Source organism: Rutidosis leptorrhynchoides, chromosome 1 (assembly GCF_046630445.1).
Source record: "Rutidosis leptorrhynchoides isolate AG116_Rl617_1_P2 chromosome 1, CSIRO_AGI_Rlap_v1, whole genome shotgun sequence".
Classification (NCBI taxonomy): Eukaryota; Viridiplantae; Streptophyta; class Magnoliopsida; order Asterales; family Asteraceae; genus Rutidosis; species Rutidosis leptorrhynchoides.
In genome coordinates, this window is record NC_092333.1 from 532,013,391 (window position 1) to 532,033,861 (window position 20,471).

At 34.4% G+C, this 20,471-nt stretch overlaps 2 long non-coding RNA genes across 2 annotated transcripts; one reads left to right on the forward strand and one right to left on the reverse strand.

Moving 5' to 3' along the window:
• Positions 1-268: 268 nt before the first annotated feature.
• Positions 269-1,531, reverse strand: LOC139877511 (uncharacterized). The gene is made up of 2 exons (XR_011768636.1): positions 425-1,531; positions 269-329 (listed from the first exon to the last, which is right to left on the reverse strand). It is a non-coding gene; the product is annotated as an uncharacterized lncRNA (long non-coding RNA).
• An 11,704-nt stretch (positions 1,532-13,235) lies between these two features.
• Positions 13,236-15,035, forward strand: LOC139877518 (uncharacterized). The gene is made up of 3 exons (XR_011768639.1): positions 13,236-13,348; positions 14,324-14,403; positions 14,489-15,035. It is a non-coding gene; the product is annotated as an uncharacterized lncRNA (long non-coding RNA).
• The last annotated feature ends 5,436 nt before the right edge of the window (positions 15,036-20,471 follow it).

The following is a 20,471-nucleotide window of genomic DNA, read 5'->3' on the forward strand; positions in this document are numbered from 1 at the left end:
CAAACAAATTATTGACATAACTATTATTTTTATTGGTAAAATTGTAATAGAAAAATGACCTTTTAGGACGAAGTGTTTCCGATAAGGCGGGAATGAATTGCCTCAACATGTTACCAAGTTCACGTGAGCCGCCCATTTTGACACCTACACAAGATGAAAATATGTAAAACAGATCAATACACGGAATGAACCTTAGCTACCACTAATTTAAAAGAAAAATCATCACACTTAGTAGTCTATGTTAGATAATGTTGTAGAAAACTGATACCATGGTCATAGAGGAAGGTAAGACAGTTGACTCGTTTGATACTTCTCGGGATACACCTCATCTGACAAATGCAAATACTCAGTCAACTATTCAAATTGTGACATGTACACTTATGTGATCATGTAAATCATCAAGCCTGAAAAAAAGTAGATGAACCTATAACACGAGCAATAGTTAATTATAAAAACCACTTGTGAAGGACCTCGAGACCCCCTGCAATCCTAGATTCAGAGCCCAATAATTCAGTTAAACATTCTTCTTGCAACAAATATGATATAAATTATTAGCCATTCAAGTTTTGGGGAAATCGTAACTCGCAGTTAGAACCTTACTAAATCCTCATCAACAATTATTACACGAATCGATACTAATGCTAAAGATCAATTCTTGTAAAGGAACTCGAGAACCCCCACCATCTTCGGCCTCAACACATTAGCATGCATATTTCCCTGTATGTCAAACACAAGAAATTCTTTTAAATCACTTGTTTATAAGGAGTCCAGTAAATAACATAAAGTTCAAAACTTTTTGGGCAGTTTATATTGTTGAAACCTAAGAAATTGTAAAAACACAAGAGCGTTTTTAACATCACTCGTTTTCAAGAAAATACATAAAGTTCTAAACTCGTCTATTCTACTGATTTCAATATCCTAAATAGGGATGTAAGATTTAAATTTTTCAATGAAGTAGTGCAAGATCCAATTTTGACAATAACGGAGTGCAATATTAAGACCAAAATTGGTGTGCAGGCTGAAGGTACTTTCAGTATAGTATATCAAGCTACATATAACAACACAATTTGTATGTTATAGAGAACCAATATTACAATTTAGTCTATAGATAAAGAAGCAATATTATTATCATATCAAAATTAAATGACAAAACTTAAGTATTTAAAGTATACCTATAAAAGAAAATACGAAATTTACCTTGCAATTAGAAGTTGCAGGCACTGACCAATTGTCCAGCATTGATACAACAACCATTTCAGATTCTTTAGAAACTGCAACCTCTGGTTGGCGATTCAAAGAAGTTTGTGACAAAAAAGTGATGACACAATTACCATCTTTAAACAACATTTTCTACCGGTAACCAAATTCTTTTTATCAACATCATTATATAAAAGCAAATCAGCAAATTTAATGCCACTTTTGTCATCATTGAACTTCAGCAAAGAGCGAAATTTCAACAAACAACTTGATCGAGACAAATTTAAAATCGATTTTACACGCATTATCCCCAAATATAACTCAAACCCTAACCGATATTATCCTTTGTTATACCGTTTCCACAATGAAAAAAGAAAATTTTAAAACTAACCTGATTATGTTTTCAATCAAAAAATAGTGAAAACAGCGCTGAAGAAAGATTAATCTGAATGAATCAGGTGAAAGCTCATAATTGATTCTTCTTATACTCCGTATGTTCTCATTCGTTCTTTCAGACACGGCTTTTAGGGTAATTGGTTGATTGGAAGGGGTGTTGCTGGTGCGATGGCGTTCAATCGGGTTTGTTAGCGTTCAACGCTGGCATAACCCTGCGAGTAGTCAATGTATGAAACAGCTTAAGCTGCAAATATCAATGCACATAACATGACTAATAAGATGAGGAACCTTTAAAAATAAAATTAAATAGCAACATGGAATACAATTAATAAAGAAATATAGTCATACCTGCATTATTAGAAATTCTTTACAATGATGAAGTAGTTAAAGCAAAGATACCGGATACTTCAAAATCAACATGAGGCACACAATCCATCGAACAATGACATAAATTTTCTAAGAGAGGTCCGTTGACACAACTAATGATTCAAGAGATGACACAAAATGGATACCACTATTAACATAAGAACAACTGGTATCTGAAGTCATCATTCCGTCTTTTCTTAGTTGCCATTATCCTGAAAAACAATAAGGGCAAAAAACTAACTCGAAAAACATCAAATTAATTTTCCTTAATTGAACCATCTTAAACATATATCATAGTAATGACGAAAACAATCAAACCTCTTTAAACTGAACAATATTAGTATGTCTTAAAGGCTTATGATTGATGATTTTCCTTTGAACATATACATCAATCTGTGAAAAAACAAAAAGTAATAAAATACTAATCACAATTCACAATATAATGATAATATCACTATTACTTATAAACAAAAAATAATAATTTCATAGTATATATTGGAGTTTATTTGATATCATAACCCTAATCATATACTCACAATGATTTAATGGATTCAAGGAAATAAAACTGATTTCATTAGAAAATCACAACCTAGGTTGGTCAATCCTTAAGATGCTAGCATACAAATCTATCAAACTTCAAAGTTTAGTATTATAACAGTAAGCGTACTAAAAATGACATAGAATTGTAATAACTTGACATTGCCACTTCGTTTCCTTTATTCACAAAATATTTCCCTATATTGTGGCTAATTAAGCTTAAACCCTATACTATACACTAAACCATAAACCCTAAACCCTAAATACTATACACTAAACCCTAAAACCTATATGTATACTCTAGACCATAAATTGTAAAAAAAACTAAACCTTAAGCCTTATACCCTAAACCCTAAACCCTAAATCATAAATTTAAAATCTAAACCTTAAACCTTGAAGTCTAAACCATAAACTCTAAACACTAAACCCTAAGGCCTATACACTAAACTCTAAACTCTAACTTATATCTAAACCCTAAACCCTTAACCCCAAACCCTAAACCATAAATTCTAATCTAAACCCTAAAATCTAAAACCTAAACTCTATACACTAACCCTATATTTAAACCCTAAACACTAAACACTAAACTATAAACCATAAAACTCTATACCATAAATTCTAAAAACTAAACTCTAAACTCTAAAGCCTAAACTCTAAACCCTTAACCCTAAACTGTAAACCCTAAACTATAAACCCTAAACCCTAAAGCATAAATCCTAAACTGTAAACCATAAACCGTAAACCCTAAATAGCATTCCTAAACCTTAAACCATTAACTCTCAACGTTAATTCTTTTTATCCATTAAGCTTATATTAGTTGTCAAAATGATCTTAGTTTGTACTATAAGTATATAATATTAGAGAGGTAGCAAAACAACTTTACAATTCTGGAAATTTTATGAGTCAACCCCACTCAACCAAGTTGATATAGTTTATTGTTTATTTGTTTACAACATTAATAAGTATCATATTCTTAACAAGATCCGGATCGGCCCGCGCGATGCGGCGGGACCTTTCGAGTTACATATTCATATTTAACGTAGCATTACGGAATGTTAGAAAAAATGAACGAAAAGAGTATATACGACTTAGTCCATGTGTAACACCCAACCTTAACATGACCACAATATTGTCCGCTTTGCCCGCAGACGCACCACTTTTTCTTGGCGACCACACACGAGAAGCACTTTCCCAGGAGGTCGCCCATTCTGGTAGTGCTTTCGCCCGAGCACGCTTAACTACAACGTAATCGCACATCCGCTCTGCCTGTGGTCCCAAAACGCGTTGTGTCATTTAAGCGTGAGTATTACCTTATAATCCCATGATCACTCATGTTCGTGGGCGATGTGGGATTTTATTTAATTTCGAATTACTTATTAATTAAACACAAAAACTATGTGAAATTCGTAATAAATATTAAACAGAATAAAAATAATCATAAATTTTTTTCCTGAGATTATTATACTTGTATAAAGCTGCGAAAATTATTAAAATAAATATATGGGTCGATCTAGTATTTAATAGAAATTTGTTTGTGTTGATTTGTAAACCGAGCAAGAACAATAAGGAAAATACAAAATAAATGCAACCACAAATTTAATTTGGTTTTATAAAATTTTTATATGACTATTAGGATGTATAGATGCTGTAAAAATTATAAAAATTAATTTTAAATTTATTTATCCTATTTATTTAATTATAAGTCGACTAGAATGGATAAATGATAAGAAAATATTAAATTAATAATAATATATCTATATAAAATTCGAATTTAAAATTTTTATAACATATTTACAGAATATAGAACCTACAAAAAATATAAAATTATTTAATTAGGTCGATTTAATAATTATTATCTAATTAACCTTGATTATAATAAATCGAGAATATATATATAAAGAAAAGTGAGAAATAAATACAAAAACTTGATAAAATTATTTTTGTAAATTATCCTATCGATTTGTACAATTAACTAAGTTTATAAATATAGTGAATAGAATATTTAGTGAATTAATTATTAAATTAACATGTATTAGTATAATTATTGGTTAATATAAACATATATAATACATATACAAAGTTAATATTATTATAATTTTCAAAATACTTTAGTTATTGTAATAATTAAAAGTTAATTATAGTTCATAATAATAACGAAAGTAATACATGATTAATAATTAATTATAAAGTAACCATTAATACTTTTATTATAAGTACGATATAAAAATAAATAATACGTCATTAATAAATAAATATAATAAAACTTATAATATAATAATAACATAGAATATGATTTAAACTTAAAGTGAAAGTTATAATCGAAAGATAACGTGCACTTTATACGAACCTCACCGCTACTTACGGCCTAGGGTGGTCCTTGTTGCCATTATGGGACTCGCTTGTGGATCTCGAATGCCAAGACTTAGATTCTGGTCAAGAGTCTTGGGCACCCGGTAACAACAGATCATCAGAGTAACTTACTTGATAGCAACGAGGTTTGGGTAAAGGTGTACATGAAAGATTATAACCCGAACTTCCTAAATTTGGAAACTTACTATAAATGGAAACTTTCCAAAAATAGTAACTTTTCAAAACTAGAAATCTTTTAGTAAACCATCACTACGAATATAGGTTGCTATACTTATAAGTATACTTATATCCGTTCTTTCGTTATATCTCTTGGTTGAGATTTTCGGTCTACTACTTCCGTTCATTCATTTCTTTCGAGGATACTTTACTTACTATTAAGGTGATTTCATAGACCCATTTTCTTTTACTGTTGTTATAAATTGGGGTGAGACACATGCTATCTTTTAAATGTTTTACATGTTAGACACAAGTGCAAAACCTTAAAATGCAATGCTATATGCTTAAGTCATTTTAAATTCCCCTTAGAGTAATATCGTCAATTGCTATGTGATTTAGTGAGCTTACTTATTGTGAATAGCTCTGTTGAAGGTAACGCCTCTGTCCATTAACCTATGGTTGTGGACACATAATAATGATTTGGGGCCAGAAAGAGCCTTGGGGTTACCGTTTAGTCTCGATATTACAATTCGGCATATATTTTTAAAGATTGATATGATGAATGTCAGTCTATTTTATTGAAATCTTGTGGTCTTAACAATTCAGGAATAATTATAAACCTATGATATCACTCAACCTTTGTGTTGACTTTTTAAAACATGTTTTGTCTTAGGTAATTAAGATGCTAATAATGTGGATTGCTAGCTTTACATGGAGTCTGCATATTATCATAAAACATTCATTTTAGTTTCATTTAATACATTGCTATTTCAATGTAAAAACAATATTTACTTCCGCTGCCAATAAAGAAGTTTATTTTATAAAACGTTTCATATAGAGTCGTTCTCGTTTATGTACACTACTTGTTTTGATATAATTGGTCACAAATACCCCCGGCCCTATTTGGGGGTGTGACAGACTGGTATCAGAGCAAGTTGAGTATAGAGAATCAGGATTGCATTTTATGTGTGCCTTATACAGATAGGTACCTTATCAATGTAGGACTATACCTCTCCTTGACCTTAGTGCTTTTAATTGCCACATTTAAGTGTTATCTGCTTATACTTACACCCTTTATTTCTTTCTTAGAATATCGAACCAATCAGGAAATTCAGTTCGCTCTCGTAAGTACTCTCCAGCTACTCCACCACACTCTAATGACTCCGCGAGCTCTGCTGATTCACCGAAGTATAAGCCAATGAGTACTCCTGAGTGGGAAGCTTACGAAAGTCTCCCAAACTACGACAGTGACTTCTCAGACTATGAGCCTGAAGAAGAACCCACTCCTAAGGAGGCATCTCTAAAAAGAAAGCAACCAGAAACTGCTACTGCTCATGAAGCCGGTCCATCAAAAAGGGCTAGCTCACCATTCTGTAATAACATGGAGCATGTACTGAACAAATGTGATCTCATGAACCTTCAGCGCAGTATGAAAAGTGCAAGAAAGCCTTACGTCGCCATGTTGCACGGATTGAAGTGCGTTTAAACAGTTTGGAGAAAGAGAACAAGGTCTTGAAAGAGATCATAATAGACTCATTCACCACTCAAACTGGAAAACTAGATAAGCTTGTTCAAAACAACATGAATGGGTTGAGAGAAGAGATCTTGAATATAAAGGCTGACAAGGAACGTGGTACACGATGGGGTAAACAGTCCATGACTTACTTGGAAAAAGACATGGAGGCTAAAATGAAAGTGGAGAGAACCCGTGTCAATAGTCAGTTTGCTATGATGGACTACCATCTCAACGTGCTCGGAGGCAGGGTTGATAACTTCTATAACAACCTTGAGTACCTTAATGATAAGCAGAAGGAAAAGAAAGAAAAAGTGGAGAAAATTCATGAAAGACGCTCAAAACATTCTTAACATCGTTTTCTGGAACTAGCATCCTTATGTCCATTTATAGTCACCCCCTTGTACAAGATGATAGAAAAGTATGTTGAGGGTCTACCTTCTGATATCCAGGGGAATGATATATCTGCTGGTAAGGAAACTATTGAGGCTGCTATGCTGTTAGCCCAAGATTTAGTTATGACTGCTAGAAGAAAGAAGGCAGTTAGTAAACCATCTGAGGTAAAGACAGGGGATAACAAAAGAAGACAGTTAGTAAACATTCATTTTAGTTTCATTTAATACTCTGATTGTCAAACTTTCTTTTGTTATCCCCTGTCTTTACCTCAGATGGTTTACTAACTGTCTTCTTTCTTCTAGCAGCCATAACTAAATCTTGGGCTAACAGCATAGCAGCCTCAATAGTTTCCTTACCAGCAGATATATCATTCCCCTGGATATCAGAAGGTAGACCCTCAACATACGTTTCTATCATCTTGTACAAGGGGGTGACCATAAATGGACACAAGGATGCTAGTTCCAGAAAACTATGTTGAGAATGTTTTGAGCGTCTTTCATGAATTTTCTCCACTTTTTCTTTCTTTTCCTTCTGCTTATCATTAAGGTACTCAAGGTTGTTATAGAAGTTATCAACTCTGCCTCCGAGCACGTTGTGATGGTAGTCCATCATAGCAAACTGACTATTGACACGGGTTCCCTCCACTTTCATTTTAGCCTCCATGTCTTTTTTCAAGTAAGCCATGGACTGTTTACCCCATCGTGTACCACGTTCCTCGTCAGCCTTTACCTTCAAGATCTCTTCTCTCAACCCCTTTATGTTGTTTTGAACAAGCTTCTCTAGTTTCTCAGTTTGAGTGGCGAAGGAGTCTATTATGATCTCTTTCAAGACCTTGTTCTCTTTCTCCAAATTGTTTAAACGCACTTCAATTCGTGCAACATGGCGACGTAAGGCTTTATTGCACTTTTCATTACTGTGCTGAAGGTTCATGAGATCACATTTGTTCAGCACATGCTCCATGTTATTACAGAATGGTGAGCTAGCCCTTTTTGATGGACCTGCTTCATCAGCAGTAGCAGTTTCTGGTTGCTTTAAAGATGTCTCCTTAGGAGTGAGCTCTTCTTCAGGCTCATAGTCTTTGAAGTTACTGTCGTAGTTTGGGAGACTTTCGTAAGCTTCCTACTCAGGAGTACTCATTGGCTTATAATTCGGTGAATCAGCAGTCCGCGGAGTCATTAGAGTGTGGTGGAGTAGCTGGAGAGTACTTAGGAGAGCGAACTGAATTTCCTGGTTGGTTCGACATTCTAAGAAAGAAATAAAGGGTGTAAGTATAAGTAGATAACACCTAAATGTGGCAATTAAAAGCATTAAGGTCAAGGAGAGGTATGGTCCTGCATTGCTAAGGTACCTATTTGTATAAGGCATACATAAAATGCAATTCTGGTTCTCTGTACTCAACTTGCTCTGATACCAGTCTGTCACACCCCCAAATAGGGCCGGGGGTATTTGTGACCAATTATATCAAAACAAGTATTGTACATTTATAAAATAAACTTCTTTATTGGTAGCGGAAGTAAATATTGTCTTTACATTGAAATAACAATGTATTAAATGAAACTAAAATGAATGTTTTATGATGATAATATGCAGACTCCATGTAAAGCTAGCAATCCACATTATCGTCATCTTAATTACCTGAGACAAAACATGTTTTAAAAAGTCAACACAAAGGTTGAGTGTTATCATGGGTTTATAATTATTTCCTGAATTGTTAAGACCACAAGATTTCAATAAAATAGACTGACATTCATCATATCAATCTTTAAAAATATATGTCGAATTGTAATATCGAGACTAAACGGTAACCCCAAAGCTCTTTCTGGCCCCAAATCATTATTATGTGTCCACAACCATAGGTTAATGGACAGAGGCGTTACCTTCAACAGCGTTATTCACAATAAGTAAGCTCACTAAATCACATAGCAATTGACGATATTACTCTTGTAGCGACCCGACAAAATCGTCATTGACGGCACCGACTACTTAGGTCCCGTTACGTGGTCATAAGTCTTTAAAACAACGTTTGACCAAAAGTATGTCGCATTCATTTCAAAAGTGAAGATGTTTCAAAGTTTACAAGGTAGTTCATGACCAAATACATTACAACGTTTTAGAGTACAAATGAAACCTATGCGACACAATTTAAGATAATGTCAAAAGACGCTCCAAATATGCATGTATACTCGACATCCAAGCAAGTATCAAAAATAGCGTGCAGAAGCATGTAACACTTAACGTTCAAGGACCTGAGAAAAACATAAAAATCTGTCAACGAAAACGTTGGTGAAATCATAGGTTTAGTAAGTAAGTAAGTGAGCAAGTAAGTTGAACCACAAGATTTATCACGTTGAAATAATAGTAAACCATTCTAAAAATTGTTATCACGAGCACCCAATTATCAAAGCTTAACTTTCCACGAACCCCATAAATAACGTGTTAGAACCTACACTTATACTCGAAAATATATTTCATCCACATAACGGTAGCAAACCGTCCGAATGAGGGTTTGTCAAACCCATATGGCCATACAACATAAGTTCTCGCTTACACCCTGCAAGTGTAACTAATGATAATTGAATTGAGGCATTTTTGTTCTAACTCGTACGTAGAATGGTTGTTTTCGTACGTGTGTTCACTTTGTAAAACGAAACGTTTATGTTTTCTCATCCCAAATATAAGTATAAAAGAGTAAAAGTGGGACTATGATCTCACCTTGAGTGCACGGGAATAAATATACTTCACAAAGTTAACGTGTGTAAGAACGAATGCTAGTCTTGACCTAAACAATAGGTTGTATCAATATCGGTAAAGTATAAAGTATGTCAAAGTGTTCAATTAGTCATATGGCTCGTTACGACTTGATTAATATAGCATGTGAGTCAAATTGTCAAGTTTCATGCAAGATATAAGTATAAACGCAAGTTAGAACGATTGCATAAGAGTTTGGTTAAGTTTGACTAAAAGTAAAACTTGGTCAAAGTCAAAGTCAAAGTCAACTGGGTCGGGTCGGGTTTTCGACCATTACACATAAAAACGTAGTCATATATAAGCATGTTGGCAAAATTTCATGTTAAACGGAGTTGCGAGTAAGCGGGAACGAAATTGCAAAAATCAAAAATTGACTTTGGTCAGGGAGAATCTCGTGACCGCGTGCCCAAACCTCGCGACCGCGAAGTGGCCTTTTTCAGCATCTGGTGACCGCGAGCCCAAACTTCGCGATCGCGAAGTGCCCTTTTTCAGATGCTGGTGGCTGCAAATTGTGATATGCACGAACCAAACTTCAAATAACCATAAATCATGAACCGTAAACATTTAGAACACGTATCTTATATCGTTGGAAAATTAATTTAACGAGGAATACAACTAAACACATTTAATCAAACAAAAACATCATTTACAATAACCGAATTTCCGAAGAATGATCATTTAACGCTCACCATTCAATGTTTCAAGCTCATAAATGCAAGTGATGATTCGGGAACTTAATACACACATATAATACGCCATTTCGTAGGTAATTATGCATACAATACTACTAAACACTTACAAACAACATTGCAAAGCATTCAATGCATCAAAAGTTCATATTAAATCTATCAAACCCTAACCAAGAATCACAAAATCAATAATCATGTTAATGTAAGGTTTTCATGTCATCAACATACCAAATCGAAGCATATGAAGTTAGTAACACAATTAACACATGAACTTTAACATCTAACAACATTTCATTAACCAAAATCAAGGATTAAACTAACCCATTTTTCATATTCAAGCTAGTTACATCAAAATGACAAGAACAAGCAAATAATTCACATAATCATGTTAGACTTGAGCCATAGACACTAATTAACACACTTTTAAGTTTTAAAGATCAAGAACAAGAAATTTAGTGTTTTTAGAAAGTTACCCAAACGAGATGAAGTTGGTATGGATTCGAAGATGAAGATGCAAGGATTCCGAATATGTAATTTGTTTTGAAGAACGCTTGCTAGATCGGATTTGGATGATGAATTTGTGTTTGAGGTTTGAGAGCATAAAGGTGGAAGTAGTGAAAAGTGGTGGATGAAATGAATGGAGGAGGAAGGAGTTTGACTAGTTGACCTAGTCATCTCTTTGGTCTATTGGCAAGTTTAGTCCCTCAAGTTTAAAAGCGAGTGCGTGAATTACCTAAACGAAATATTTTAAAAACGCGTCTTAACGGGTGATGTTATAATTAAATAACGAACTTTAAATTAAGTAAACGGAAAAAGGCGGGTCATTACATTACCTACTCCTTAAAAGAAATTTCGTCCCGAAATTTAAGTAGATGTAGTGATTGTTGTTTCTTCCTCGGGATCTTGCGTTGCCAACTCTGCGAATAAGTGAGGATACTTTCTTTGCATTTGATCTTGTCTTTCCCAAGTAAAATCGGGTCCCCTTTTGGCATTCCAACGAACTTTGACAATCGGGATTTTGCTTTGTTTTAGCGTTTTGACGGAGTGGTCCACAATTTCAACCGGTTCTTCCACAAAATGAAGTTTGTCATCAATAGTAAGCTCCTCGAGAGGGATGACGAGTTCGGCTTCAGCAAAACACTTCTTCAAATTTAATACATGGAAAGTAGGATGAACGGAGCTCAATTGAGGCGGAAGATCTAAACGATAAGCAACGGTTCCAATACGCTCCAAGATTTCAAAAGGACCAATATATCGCGGGTTTAGTTTTCCACGTTTCCCGAAACGGATTACACCTTTCCAAGGTGCGACTTTTAACATTACCCGATCACCCACTTGGAACTCGAGATCCTTACGTCTAATGTCGGTATAGCTCTTTTGACGACTACGGGCCGTCCTGAGCCTATCTCGGATTTGAATGATCTTCTCGGTTGTTTCATGAATGAGTTCGGGTCCGGTGATTTGTTTGTCGCCTACTTCAGCCCAACAAAGAGGTGAACGACATTTGAGACCATATAAAGCTACGAAAGGTGCGGCGTTGATATAACTATTGTTGTAAGAGAATTCGGCGAGAGGCAAGTGCTTTTCCCAAGCTTTTCCAAAATCGATAACGCAAGCTCGTAACATATCTTCAAAGGTTTGAATTGTGCGTTCGCTTTGTCCGTCGATTTGCGGATGATAGGGTGCTCATGTCTAATCGTGTTCCCAACGCTTCTTGTAAGGTACGCCAAAATCTAGAAACAAAACGGCCATCTCGGTCAGAAATAATCGATAAGGGTACACCATGGCAGGATACGATCTCCTTAATGTAAAGTTGTGCAAGTTTTTCCATTTTGTCGGTTTCCTTCATAGCTAGGAAGTGGGCGGATTTGGTGAGACGGTCTACAATAACCCAAATGGTATCATAACCGCCCACCGTTTTTGGTAGTTTGGTGATAAAGTCCATCGTTATTCTTTTCCACTTTCATTGTGGGATTTCGGGTTGTTGAAGTAATCCGGATGGTCTTTGATGTTCGGCTTTGACCTTGGAGCAAGTTAAACACTTTCCCACATAAGTAGCAACGTCCCTTTTAATGTTCGGCCACAAATATTGTTCTTTAAGATCCAAGTACAACACGTAAAGCTTTGTCAAGCCCACTCAAAGCATCATTTATGTTTTCAGAAAGGGATTATCACCCAAAAGCCCATTTTTTTGAACTTGTTTGCGTGAGAACCCATAAAAAAAAAGTTCGACAATTTGCCCTCGCAAGGAGCAAGAAACCTCTTGCTCCCTTGCGTCCTTGCGACCTTAGTCACACTTGAGAGCAAGGAGCAAGGTGCCTCTTGCTCCCTTGCTCTCAGGTGGAAGCAAGGACGCAAGATGCCTCTTGCTCCCTTGCTTCCACCTGGGAGCAAGGTGCCTCTTGATCCCTTGCTCCCAGGTGGAAGCAAGGGAGCAAGATGCACCTTGCGTCCTTGCTCCCAGGTGAAAGCAAGGAAGCAAGAGGCACCTTGCGTCCTTGCTTTCACCTGGGAGCAAGGGAGCAAGGGAGCAAGAGGCACCTTGCGTCCTTGCTTCCACCTGGGAGCAAGATGCACCTTGCGTCCTTGCTTCCACCTGGGAGCAAGAGGCACCTTGTTCCTTGCTCTCAAGTGTGACTAAGGTCGCAAGGCGCAAGGGAGCAAGAATGCGAGGGCAAATTGTCGAATTTTTTTTAAGGGCTCTCACACAGACAAGTTTAAAAAAATGGGTTTTTTTGGTGATAATCCCTTTCAGAAATACCCGTGGTGGCCTAAAACAAACATAACAACGCATCCCATTTTATTAATTTTATTAATTATTAATTATTTATGGTATTTTTAATTTTATTTTATTTATTTTACTCTCACAGACATTACAAAAACAACAAGGGACGCTCACTGCACAAAAACCTTCGTTTCTCTATTTTGTCGTCCTTGCCCCAAAATGCAACCGGTGCGTCACTCAAATTCATGATTATAGGTAAATCATCATCATATGAACCCAATCAAGCTTACTTTACATGTGATTCGCCATTAATTTGTAAATCAATTAACTTGTGTAAGTAGTTCATCGACTGTTTAAATGATTAGGGGTTTTAATCTTTCGCATTTTAATCTTATTTTATGTCCCCAACTTAGATATCGGGGTTTAGCTTCTATCTTTTTGTTAAATTGAACTTTCTTTAGGTCTAATCAGTTTGTTTGATTTGTGTTCTACGTTTGATAATTGATTGATGTGCATTTTAGGTTTCTATTTGGATTTACGCAATGTAATTGTTATGTACAAAGTATGAATTGTATAGATTCACCTTGAATTTGTGTAGGCCCTATTGATTAGTGAATATTAATAATGTAATATATGGATTCATTACAAGTTAATTTATTAGATCTGATTTGTTTAACATTGTATAGTTAAAGTGGTTACGTCATACGTGATCCTAGAACTGCATGTAGAAGATTTAAAAGAAACAAAATTGTTCCTCTTGTTATTAATATTTGTAACTTATAGGTTGTGCCTTATATATTCAATGCACTTATGTTTTCTTCAAGATAGATTCAGTCACCAAAACGCTCTATAAGGGTTAGATCACCATCTCTAGCACCATATAGTATAACTCAGTAAAACATTTATACAGATAACATCATTACAAAGATTATATTATGTGACCTTACTTATTGTAACTTCACATTTGTGTTTTTAAAAATCATTACCCGTGTCCTTGTGTACTATATAGAGGATATCAATCGCGAAGTACGTAATTTGGTTCTTGACTAATCGTGAACTCAGTTGTTGACTTACGTTGACTTTTTAGTTTTTTATATAAATATATATGTTCAAGTATAAATTTTAATAGACTTTGACTGATTTGCTGAGTTTTTGACCGAGTTTTCTGAATCTGACTATTGAAGATGCGGTAATGCTTGAATGTTAATTTAATGTAATTTATTCATTCAGAAAAATTCAGGGAGAAATTGATGGGCATGCAAATAACTACCCTGATCGTTTCTAACAAAGTGTTCTATGTATTGAATCAGGTACTGATATAAAAATTGGTCATTTGGGCAGAAATCTTACGTTTACACAGTTGTTTTATACATGTTCTTTATTTACTTTTTGCAGCCACCTGAGTAATAGACAGGTGGTGTTGGTTTCGTATCAAAAGAAATGATCGAGACCCATTGCCTTGCACCTGCCTTCGATATTAAGGCATGGTTTAAACACTTCATTAACTTTATGAAAATATACAGTATATAACAATTAATAATACTGTCGAAGATGCAGGTTCTTAAATGTGTTCCACCACCAATGAACAAGGCCATGGCCGGTCATTTAGATGCTTTGGGATATACATCTGAGATGCAATTTCTATTCTAAATCTATTGAGGGCCTCCACATGTTGCTCATTTTTATAAGCGGAAAAATAAACAACAATTTGAGACCAAACATTGTGTTTAGAATATATACTTTGTTAATCTTCATTGTACTTTATATGAATAAAGTTTTTCCCTTTGTGTTAACTATAAAATATGCAGTTATTCGCATCTTTTAGCAGATGCGGTTAGGAGTTGAGACCATATTCAGCTTAAACTTATGTTGTAGAGGCATTTGAAATTGTTGAAATGCAAATTAACATATATGATTGAACCAATATACAAGGTTGTAAGTCATCAACATAATTGATATTGCCCAAGAGATATCAGTGTATAATACTATTAAAAAAAAATAAAAAAAATTGAAATGATTTGTATATCATGTTCTTTGTTATCTACTACTAATCATGTTCTGTTCTCCAATAATCATTTTGCTATTTTTGTATATCAATCCTTATTAAACTTGTTATACTTAACACAATAGGTATACCACTCGTATCCTACGTGTTTTAGTCTGGGTTAACTGAGTTTTGTAAATAAAACACTCATACTAACATACTCTAGTACGTAATAGAAAACACCAGCAAACAACAAATAGCAAACAACATATTGTAGTTCATGTAAAAAGAGTTACTATCAGCAAACACTCATACCACACACTGTACTTGAACTACATTATTTAAAACCTATACTATTATAAAAAGAGTTACTTTCTTCACCAATAACTGGCAGGCCTTACCTATGTATCCTTCCTTATCCCAAATTGGAACCTGTTGTGAATTCTTCCATATACAAACTTGCCCAAAACAATTCCAATTGCCAACCCACTTCCAAAGCCGGACAATATGACAACCCAATCGATTATGTCACTTGGAAGGAGAGACTCGTACTCATTGCTTGTTTGTGGAAGTGTTGATGTCGTTGAACGCTGACAGTCATTTGATAACGGTTTTCCACACAGTAGAGGATTACCCATGTAAGAATCGTTCTCAAATGTGTTGAACTGTTTCCCAGTTGGTAGGCGGCCTTCAAGATTGTTGAAGGACACGTTGAACTCTGCAAGGAAGGTAAGTTGTACCAATTCTGAAGGAATTTCTCCCGAAAACTTGTTATTTGAGAGATCCAAAGATTCAAGATTCTTTAGGTTCCCCAATGATGGTAACACAAAACCCGTTAGACGATTGTTGGGAAGATTAAGTGATCCAAGTCCTTGAAGATCTGTGAGTGAATGTGGGATCTCTCCGTCAAAACTGTTACAAGATAGGTCAATTAGAGCAAATTTGTTGATGATCTTTGGGCGTTTCTCACGTTCGTTATGAAATGTCCCGTTCTTATTGATTAAAAACGTTCCATATTAATTTATTTCGTTGCGAGGTTTTGACCTCTATATGAGACGTTTTTCAAAGACTGCATTCATTTTTAAAACAAACCATAACCTTTATTTCATAAATAAAGGTTTAAAAAGCTTTACGTAGATTAAATGATAATCTAAAATATCATGTTTACACACGACCATTACATAATGGTTTACAATACAAATATGTTACATCGAAATCAGTTTCTTGAATGCAGTTTTTACACAATATCATACAAACATGGACTCCAAATCTTGTCCTTATTTTAGTATGCAACAGCGGAAGCTCTTAGTATTCACCTGAGAATAAACATGCTTTAAACGTCAACAAAAATGTTGGTGAGTTATAGGTTTAACCTATATATATCAAATCGTAACAATAGACCACAAGATTTCATATTTCAATACACATCCCATACATAGAGATAAAAATCATTCATATGGTGAACACCTGGTAACCGACATTAACAAGATGCATATATAAGAATATCCCCATCATTCCGGGACACCCTTCGGATATGATATAAATTTCGAAGTACTAAAGCATCCGGTACTTTGGATGGGGTTTGTTAGGCCCAATAGATCTATCTTTAGGATTCGCGTCAATTAGGGTGTCTGTTCCCTAATTCTTAGATTACCAGACTTAATAAAAAGGGGCATATTCGATTTCGATAATTCAACCATAGAATGTAGTTTCACGTACTTGTGTCTATTTTGTAAATCATTTATAAAACCTGCATGTATTCTCATCCCAAAAATATTAGATTTTAAAAGTGGGACTCTAACTCACTTTCACAGATTTTTACTTCGTCGGGAAGTAAGACTTGGCCACTGGTTGATTCACGAACCTATAACAATATATACATATATATCAAAGTATGTTCAAAATATATTTACAACACTTTTAATATATTTTGATGTTTTAAGTTTATTAAGTCAGCTGTCCTCGTTAGTAACCTACAACTAGTTGTCCACAGTTAGATGTACAGAAATAAATCGATAAATATTATCTTGAATCAATCCACGACCCAGTGTATACGTATCTCAGTATTGATCACAACTCAAACTATATATATTTTGGAATCAACCTCAACCCTGTATAGCTAACTCCAACATTCACATATAGAGTGTCTATGGTTGTTCCGAAATATATATAGATGTGTCGACATGATAGGTCGAAACATTGTATACGTGTCTATGGTATCTCAAGATTACATAATATACAATACAAGTTGATTAAGCTATGGTTGGAATAGATTTGTTACCAATTTTCAAGTAGCTAAAATGAGAAAAATTATCCAATCTTGTTTTACCCATAACTTCTTCATTTTAAATCCGTTTTGAGTGAATCAAATTGCTATGGTTTCATATTGAACTCTATTTTATGAATCTAAACAGAAAAAGTATAGGTTTATAGTCGGAAAAATAAGTTACAAGTCGTTTTTGTAAAGGTAGTCATTTCAGTCGAAAGAACGACGTCTAGATGACCATTTTAGAAAACATACTTCCACTTTGAGTTTAACCATAATTTTTGGATATAGTTTCATGTTCATAATAAAAATCATTTTCCCAGAATAAAAACTTTTAAATCAAAGTTTATCATAGTGTTTAATTAACTAACCCAAAACAGCCCGCGGTGTTACTACGACGGCGTAAATCCGGTTTTACGGTGTTTTTCGTGTTTCCAGGTTTTAAATCATTAAGTTAGCATATCATATAGATATAGAACATGTGTTTAGTTGATTTTAAAAGTCAAGTTAGAAGGATTAACTTTTATTTGCGAACAAGTTTAGAATTAACTAAACTATGTTCTAGTGATTACAAGTTTAAACCTTCGAATAAGATAGCTTTATATGTATGAATTGAATGATGTTATGAACATCATTACTACCTCAAGTTCCTTGGATAAACCTACTGGAAATGAGAAAAATAGATCTAGCTTCAAAGGATCCTTGGATGGCTTGAAAGTTCTTGAAGCAGAATCATGACACGAAAACAATTTCAAGTAAGATTTCCACTCGAAATAAGATTGTTATAGTTATAGAAATTGAATTAAAGTTTGAATATGATTATTACCTTGTATTAGAAAGATAACCTACTGTAAGTAACAAAGGTTTCTTGATCTTGGATGATTACTTGGAATGGATTTAGAAAACTTGGAAGTAAACTTGCAATCTTGGAAGTATTCTTGATTTTATGAAACTAGAACTTTTGGAATTTATGAAGAACACTTAGAACTTGAAGATAGAACTTGAGAGAGATCAATTAGATGAAGAAAATTATAGAATGAAAGTGTTTGTAGGTGTTTTTGGTCGTTGGTGTATGGATTAGATATGAAGGATATGTAATTTTGTTTTCATGTAAATAAGTCATGAATGATTACTCATATTTTTGTAATTTTATGAGATATTTCATGCTAGTTGCCAAATGATGGTTCCCACATGTGTTAGGTGACTCACATGGGCTGCTAAGAGCTGATCATTGGAGTATATATACCAATAGTACATACATCTAAAAGCTGTGTATTGTACGAGTACGAATACGGGTGCATACGAGTAGAATTGTTGATGAAACTGAACGAGGATGTAATTGTAAGCATTTTTGTTAAGTAGAAGTATTTTGATAAGTGTCTTGAAGTCTTTCAAAAGTGTATGAATACATATTAAAACACTACATGTATATACATTTTAACTGAGTCGTTAAGTCATCGTTAGTCGTTACATGTAAATGTTGTTTTGAAACCTTTAGGTTAACGATCTTGTTTAATGTTGTTAACCCATTGTTTATTATAACAAATGAGATGTTAAATTGTTATATTATCATGATATTATGATATATAATATATCTTAGTATGATATATATACAGTTAAATGCCGTTACAACGATAATCGTTACATATATGTCTTGTTTCGAAATCATTAAGTTAGTAGTCTTATTTTTACATATGTATTTCATTGTTAATACACTTAATAATATATTTACTTATCATTTAATATAATTAACCAAGTGTATCAATATCTTAATATGATTCATATGTACCTAGTAAGACGTTGTTATAACGATAATCGTTATATATATATCGCTTTCGAGTTTCTTAAATTAATAGTCTCATTTTTATGTATATAACTCATTGTTAAAATACCTAATGAGATACATACTTATAATAAAATCATGTTAACTATATATAAAACCATATATATGTCATTGTATAGTTTTTACAAGTTTTAACATTCGTGAATCACCGGTCAACTTGGGTGGTCAATTGTCTATACGAAACCTATTTCAATTAATCAAGTCTTAACAAGTTTGATTGCTTAACATGTTGGAAACACTTAATCATGTAAATAAAAATTTCATTTAATATATATATAAACATGGAAAAGTTCGGGTCACTACAGTACCTACCCGTTAAATAAATTTCGTCCCGAAATTTTAAGCAGTTGGAGGTGTTGACGTATCTTCTGGAAATAAATGCGGGTATTTCTTCTTCATCTGATCTTCACGCTCCCAGGTGAACTCGGGTCCTCTACGAGCATTCCATCGAACCTTAACAATCGGTATCTTGTTTTGTTTAAGTCTCTTAACCTCACGATCCATTATTTCGACGGGTTCTTCAATGAATTGAAGTTTTTCATTGATTTGGATTTCGTCCAACGGAATAGTGAGATCTTCTTTAGCAAAACATTTCTTTAAATTTGAGACGTGGAAAGTGTTATGTACAGCCGCGAGTTGTTGAGGTAGCTCCAGTTGGTAAGCTACTGGTCCGACACGATCTATAATCTTGAATGGTCCAATGTACCTTGGATTTAGTTTCCCCCGTTTACCAAATCGAACAACGCCTTTCCAAGGTGAAACCTTAAGCATGACCATTTCTCCAATTTCAAACTCTATAACTTTTCTTTTACTGTCCGCGTAGCTCTTTTGTCGACTCTGGGCAGTTTTCAATCTTTGTTGAATTTGAATGATTTTCTCGGTAGTTTCTTGTATTATCTCCGGACCCGTAATCTGTCTATCCCCCACTTCACTCCAACAAATCGGAGACCTGCACTTTCTACCATAAAGTGCTTCAAACGGCGCCATCTTAATACTAGAATGATAACTGTTGTTGTAGGAAAATTCTGCTAACAGTAGGTGTCGATCCCAACTGTTTCGGAAATCAATAACACATGCTCGTAGCATGTCTTCAAGCGTTTGTATCGTCCTTTCGCTCTGCCCATCAGTTTGTGGATGATAGGCAGTACTCATGTCTAGACGAGTTCCTAATGCTTGCTGTAATGTCTGCCAGAATCTTGAAATAAATCTGCCATCCCTATCAGAGATAATAGAGATTGGTATTCCATGTCTGGAGACGACTTCCTTCAAATACAATCGTGCTAAC